At 33.3% G+C, this 6,356-nt stretch overlaps 1 pseudogene; it reads left to right on the top strand.

Annotated features, from left to right (window-relative positions):
- LOC102494898 (SNW domain-containing protein 1-like) overlaps window positions 1-507 on the top strand; it is a 1,643-nt pseudogene extending 1,136 nt beyond the window's left edge.
- The last annotated feature ends 5,849 nt before the right edge of the window (window positions 508-6,356 follow it).

The raw sequence follows: 6,356 nt of genomic DNA, 5'->3' as shown, positions 1-6,356 counted from the left end.
ACTCTTTCCAGAGCAGCTCCTAATAAGAGATCTAAACTCCAGAGAAATGAAAATCAGGATATCAGTGAAGTCATTGCTCTTGGTGTGTCCAATCCATGGGCTTCCAATGAAGTTCAATATGACCAGCGGTTTTTCAGCAAATCCAAGGGTATGAAGAGTGGATTTGCAGGTATATAAGATGAAATTCACAGTGTTTTTGATCAAGCCTGGAGAGGTGGTAAAGATATGGCCCAGAGCATTTATAGGCCCAGTAAAAATGTGGACAAGGACGTGTATGATGATGACCTAGCAGCCAGAATAAAGACCAATAGATTTTTTTCCCAATTAAGAGTTTTCTGGTTTAGGCCATAGAGAAGACGAGAGGGACCAGTTCAGTTTGAAGAAGATCCTTCTGGTTTGGACATATTTTTGGAAGAAGCCAAACAGCATGGTGGCTCTAAAAGACCTTTAGATAACAGCCGTCCCAAGGAACATGAACCTGAAGGCAAGAAGAGGAGAAAGAAGTAGGTAACATATCTTTTCATAGAAAATAGACTAATAGCCTTAATGACTCAAGTCATAAGGAAGAGCATTTTGTAAATGGTCAAGATAAAAACCAAATCTGGGTGCCAGATCCCAGCACTACTTTTTATTACTTAAGTACAGAGGATAGAAAATTAAGAGCACCCCCCCACACACACACACACAAAACCAAGACCACTCCCCTTTGTGTTACACTGGTAGTTTGGGGTTAGTATTTTGTGCAAGAGCAACTGCTTATAAATAAAATTACCCCAACCACAATGACTAATTGAATATTGGAACTGTTCTACCAAATGAATTCTGTCCCTATTCTTCTGTTTTAATTTGGAGTGCAGAAAGTAAGCTCTTGCTTGGTGCAACTGCCTGTTGCAAATAAAAACAATGAGACAAATAAAAAAAAAAAAGGATTCTGCTAATGTTAAAAGGGTAAACCACCACATGTCAGGTTAGCTGCTGTAAGATTTGATTTTCAAGTCTTGGCTGTCTTGTCAGACATAACTTCAGTTTTGTGAATTAACAAAAGTTCTAAAAAATTCTATGCCTTTTAGCCTTTGTCCAGTTTCTGAATTCTCCAGTTCTTTGTTACAAAGAATCTGTTAAGTCCTGAAGGGAAAACGAAAGCCTGGCTCAAATAATTTCCCCACAATCTCTGTGATTCCTGCTTCTTTATGATTTTGACTTCTTGCAATCTGATTGTCTTAATAGCTCTCTGATACCTTTACACATATATATGTATATATGTGTATATATATATATATATATATATATATATATATATGTGTGTGTGTGTATATATATACACACTTAAAAATTTTATTTGTTTTTTCTCAATAGGAAAATAGATTTACCTTAGAGAATTTCATCTGAAGCAGAAGCAGAAATCAATTCAATGCTGTCTTAACATTTTTTTCTCATTTACAAAGAGTTAGAATTTGGATAGGGAAATAAGAAAATTGCTAGGTTAAACTTAGACTAAATAAATAAAATACACGCTTTTCTGCTTCAAAGTTGCAGTGTTATTTGAATTTATGGAGCACTAAACATAATTGTTATAATGAGATATGTGCAACTTTCTTATAATAAAGGCAATACATGCTATGCAAAATTGGATAATTCACAAGATTTTAAAGAAGAAAAACATCTTACAAAGCAGCACTGCTCAGGACTATCTGCTGTTAACATGCTAGTATAGATCTTTACATTCTTTTTGCTTTGTATGGTGTCTATACATTGTTGAAATTATACCCTATTTACTTATTTTAAAACATATTTGATATAGACAGATTAATAGTTTTCAAAGAAAAAGAATATGAATTGTTGCTGTGTAAATGTTATCAGCAATTTTCTAGTTAAAAATACCTATAATACATCAGAGCTCTAATTAATGACTTTTAAGTAAGCAGAATTGATTATACAGTACTTTTGTCATAAAGATGATCTTTTCTTTTCTTTTTTTTTAAGAGATTTTTGTTATAGTGCACATGTGCTCACGAGACGCAGAGATGGAAAGTGACAAATCACTCTCTGTGGGGATCACCATGTTACAATTTTTTTCTCTTATACTCTTGGGATTTTGGGCATGCATGCACATGTGCGTGGTGTGAATTTCAAGCCAGCAGGTCAGGGACTCTTAACTCCAGTCAGCCATGTGGGTGTCCAGCACTTTAACCACTATAGCATTTGCTGGCCCCAAAGTTGATCATTATTTTGCATCTTTTATTTTGTGGAGAAAAATAGAAAACTCAAGATCTTTTCACTTAATGATTTTTGGGGAGGGGGCAGGATCTCTTTAGATGATCCTTCTTTAGTTTCCCAAGTATCTGGGATTACAAGTAGACCACATGCCTGGCTTTTAAAGGTCAGTTGAGAATCAAACCTGGGACACCCAGAGCACCTCCATTTGCTCAATAGCAGCATCAACCAATGTGTATTATGGTGTACCGGCCCATTTGATGATTTTTTTTTTAAGCACTGTGACTCAGTGAAGACTTTCAGCAACTCTTAACAATTGTACAGCAATTAAACATGGTGTGCTTGAACTGTGAGACAATGGCTGTAGTTAAAGAAAATTATCATCTACTTTGTAAAGAAACAAAGAAGTACAGCTAACCATGAGTGCAATAAAACTATTTTAGCCTTGATTCAAAATTAAGTAAATTAATATATGTTAAAGTTATTTATATAAGGTCTTAAAAGTAATATTCAAAGTTAGTATTAGAATTAAAGATAGATATTATTTATACATTCTAAATCAATAGAAATAATGTAAGCAAATTAAATAAATAAAAGAAGACTGCAAGAAAGTATTAAAATATGCAAAAGGAATGAAAGCATATTATAAAGATGTCAGAGGAGGGACTAAATATATTGTAACAATAAGTAAAAATATGCAGAGCTCATTTATTTAAAGATAAAATTTCTTTGCTTAAAACACAAACTCTAACTGTATCTTCTTTAAAGATATTAAAACAAAATATCACAGCCTATTTACATAAATTCTTGCCAAAAAATGTTAGATAAGTGCAAGTAAATATGTTCAAATGTGTAAAATAAAGTTCCCAAAAATTGTTAAATAGGATATTAAATATTATTTTCTGACATGGAGTAAAATTCTTAATAAAAAAAAGCATTATGAACCTCAATTCTGCAAATAAGATCACACTGAAACTGAGAAAGAAAAAATATGTTGTGCATACAACAAAATGTTGTGCATATGACAGAAATGTAATAACTGGGGATACTCTAAAAACTCTTTCTGAGTCATTGCCAAATAAAGCAGACAAAATAAATTTAAGTGTAGAGTATAAAAATAATGTTGGTTGCTGGAACACAGTGGAAAATTATCTTCAAATTATTTCCAATATATAATTGTCTCTCCAACCAACCTACCTACTGAGAAGTAAAATAAGGTCATTTTTAAACGTTCAAACACTCAACACATTTTTTTTTCATGCTTTTATTCTTAGGAAGCTACTTGTTTATGTGCTTTAGCAAAATGACAGGGAAATCCAGATACAGGTGACTTAATGAATACAACTAACTGCAACTCAACACATATATTTGTGTTTCTATGGAATATTTAGGAGAAAAATTTCATTTTTGGATTGTAAAGAAAGTCTTAAAATGATTTCCAAATCAGAAGTTACAAATTTACATTTTCTGACCATAATGCAATACGGTCATAAGTAATTAAAAAGTGTCAAATACAGAATATTATGCTTTTGAAACTTAAAAAAAAAACCCAAAACCCTGAAGTGCAGACAGCAATACTAAAAATAGTCAAGTGGGTCTACACCAAGCTAAAAATCTTCTTCACAGCAAAGGAAACAATAATTAGGGTGAAGAAACAACCCTCAGATTGAGAAAAAATATTTGCAAGCTATATTTCAGATAAGGGACTGATTTCTGGAATATACAGGGAACTCAAGAAGCTCACCTGTGAAAAATGAATACCTCAAAAAATAGACAATTGAGTTGAACAGACAACTTTCAAAGGAAAACATATGAATGACCAAAAAGGATATAAAAAAATGTTCAATATATCTTATGATAAGGCAAATGCAGATCAAAACCACAATGAGATACCACTTAACCCCAGTAAAAATGGCTCTGATCAAGAAAATAAAGAACTACAAGTATTGGTGAGACTATGATAAAAAGAGAATTCTCCTACACTGTTGGTGGAATTGTAAATTGGTACAGTCATTATGGAAAATAATATGGAGTTTCCTCTAAAACCTACAAATAAAACTTCAATTTGACCCAGTTATTCCACTCCTTGTATTTTCCCAAAGGACAGGAGTCAGAAAGACTCCTGCATATCCATGGTTATTGCAGCATTATTCACAATTGCTAAGATAGGGAATCAACTCAAGTGTCCAAGAATGGAATGAAAAAATGTGGCACATATACACTATGCAAAAAGAAACAATGAAACCCTGTTATTTGATACAAAGTGGATGAACATAGATTATTTAATGCTAAGTGAAGTAAGCCAGACTATGAAAGACAAACACTATATATACTGAATGTCTGTACTCCATGGTAGAAATGGAAAGACCCAAAGATGTAATGATAGGGAAGATGAGTGTGGATGTCAGATACTAGAGAGCAGAGGGGTGGGTAGCAGGGGTTGTATGGGAGGGGCTTAGGAAGAAAGTACTTGACAGATGTAAGAATGTAAAGTTCTCCAAAGGAAAAGATGTATATGGTAATATCCCTGATTTGATGGCAACGTAAATCATGTTTTGAAAAACGTATTGTGTGCTATGGAGATTAAATTTCTTCTTCACAATTAAATGTGAAGAAGAAGTAAAACAAACAATAAACAAACAAAACCAAGCTGTTCAGGCTCAGCCATGGTGTTTCAAGTGGAAGGAAACCATTATCTGATGGCTGAAGTCACTGGGAATCCTGGATTCAGTTCTTGGCTCAGTCTGAACAGACCAGGTTCTTTGGTGTATGTATAATTAGCATATACATATTCATGTGTGTATATGTGTGTGTGTGTGTGTGTGTGTGTATATATACACACTTAAAAATTTTATTTGTTTTTTCTCAATAGGAAAATAGATTTACCTTAGAGAATTTCATCAGAAGCAGAAGCAGAAATCAATTCAATGCTGTCTTAACATTTTTTCCTCATTTACAAAGAGTTAGAATTTGGATAGGGAAATAAGAAAATTGCTAGGTTAAACTTAGACTAAATAAATAAAATACACGCTTTTCTGCTTCAAAGTTGCAGTGTTATTTGAATTTATGGAGCACTAAACATAATTGTTATAATGAGATATGTGCAACTTTCTTATAATAAAGGCAATACATGCTATGCAAAATTGGATAATTCACAAGATTTTAAAGAAGAAAAACATCTTACAAAGCAGCACTGCTCAGGACTATCTGCTGTTAACATGCTAGTATAGATCTTTACATTCTTTTTGCTTTGTATGGTGTCTATACATTGTTGAAATTATACCCTATTTACTTATTTTAAAACATATTTGATATAGACAGATTAATAGTTTTCAAAGAAAAAGAATATGAATTGTTGCTGTGTAAATGTTATCAGCAATTTTCTAGTTAAAAATACCTATAATACATCAGAGCTCTAATTAATGACTTTTAAGTAAGCAGAATTGATTATACAGTACTTTTGTCATAAAGATGATCTTTTCTTTTCTTTTTTTTTAAGAGATTTTTGTTATAGTGCACATGTGCTCACGAGACGCAGAGATGGAAAGTGACAAATCACTCTCTGTGGGGATCACCATGTTACAATTTTTTTCTCTTATACTCTTGGGATTTTGGGCATGCATGCACATGTGCGTGGTGTGAATTTCAAGCCAGCAGGTCAGGGACTCTTAACTCCAGTCAGCCATGTGGGTGTCCAGCACTTTAACCACTATAGCATTTGCTGGCCCCAAAGTTGATCATTATTTTGCATCTTTTATTTTGTGGAGAAAAATAGAAAACTCAAGATCTTTTCACTTAATGATTTTTGGGGAGGGGGCAGGATCTCTTTAGATGATCCTTCTTTAGTTTCCCAAGTATCTGGGATTACAAGTAGACCACATGCCTGGCTTTTAAAGGTCAGTTGAGAATCAAACCTGGGACACCCAGAGCACCTCCATTTGCTCAATAGCAGCATCAACCAATGTGTATTATGGTGTACCGGCCCATTTGATGATTTTTTTTTTAAGCACTGTGACTCAGTGAAGACTTTCAGCAACTCTTAACAATTGTACAGCAATTAAACATGGTGTGCTTGAACTGTGAGACAATGGCTGTAGTTAAAGAAAATTATCATCTACTTTGTAAAGAAACAAAGAAGTACA

Source organism: Tupaia chinensis, unplaced genomic scaffold (genome assembly GCF_000334495.1).
Source record: "Tupaia chinensis unplaced genomic scaffold, TupChi_1.0 Scaffold000316_1, whole genome shotgun sequence".
Classification (NCBI taxonomy): domain Eukaryota; kingdom Metazoa; phylum Chordata; class Mammalia; order Scandentia; family Tupaiidae; genus Tupaia; species Tupaia belangeri.
The sequence above is the reverse complement of the archived record's forward strand: the minus strand, read 5'-3'. Positions and strand labels throughout refer to the sequence as shown.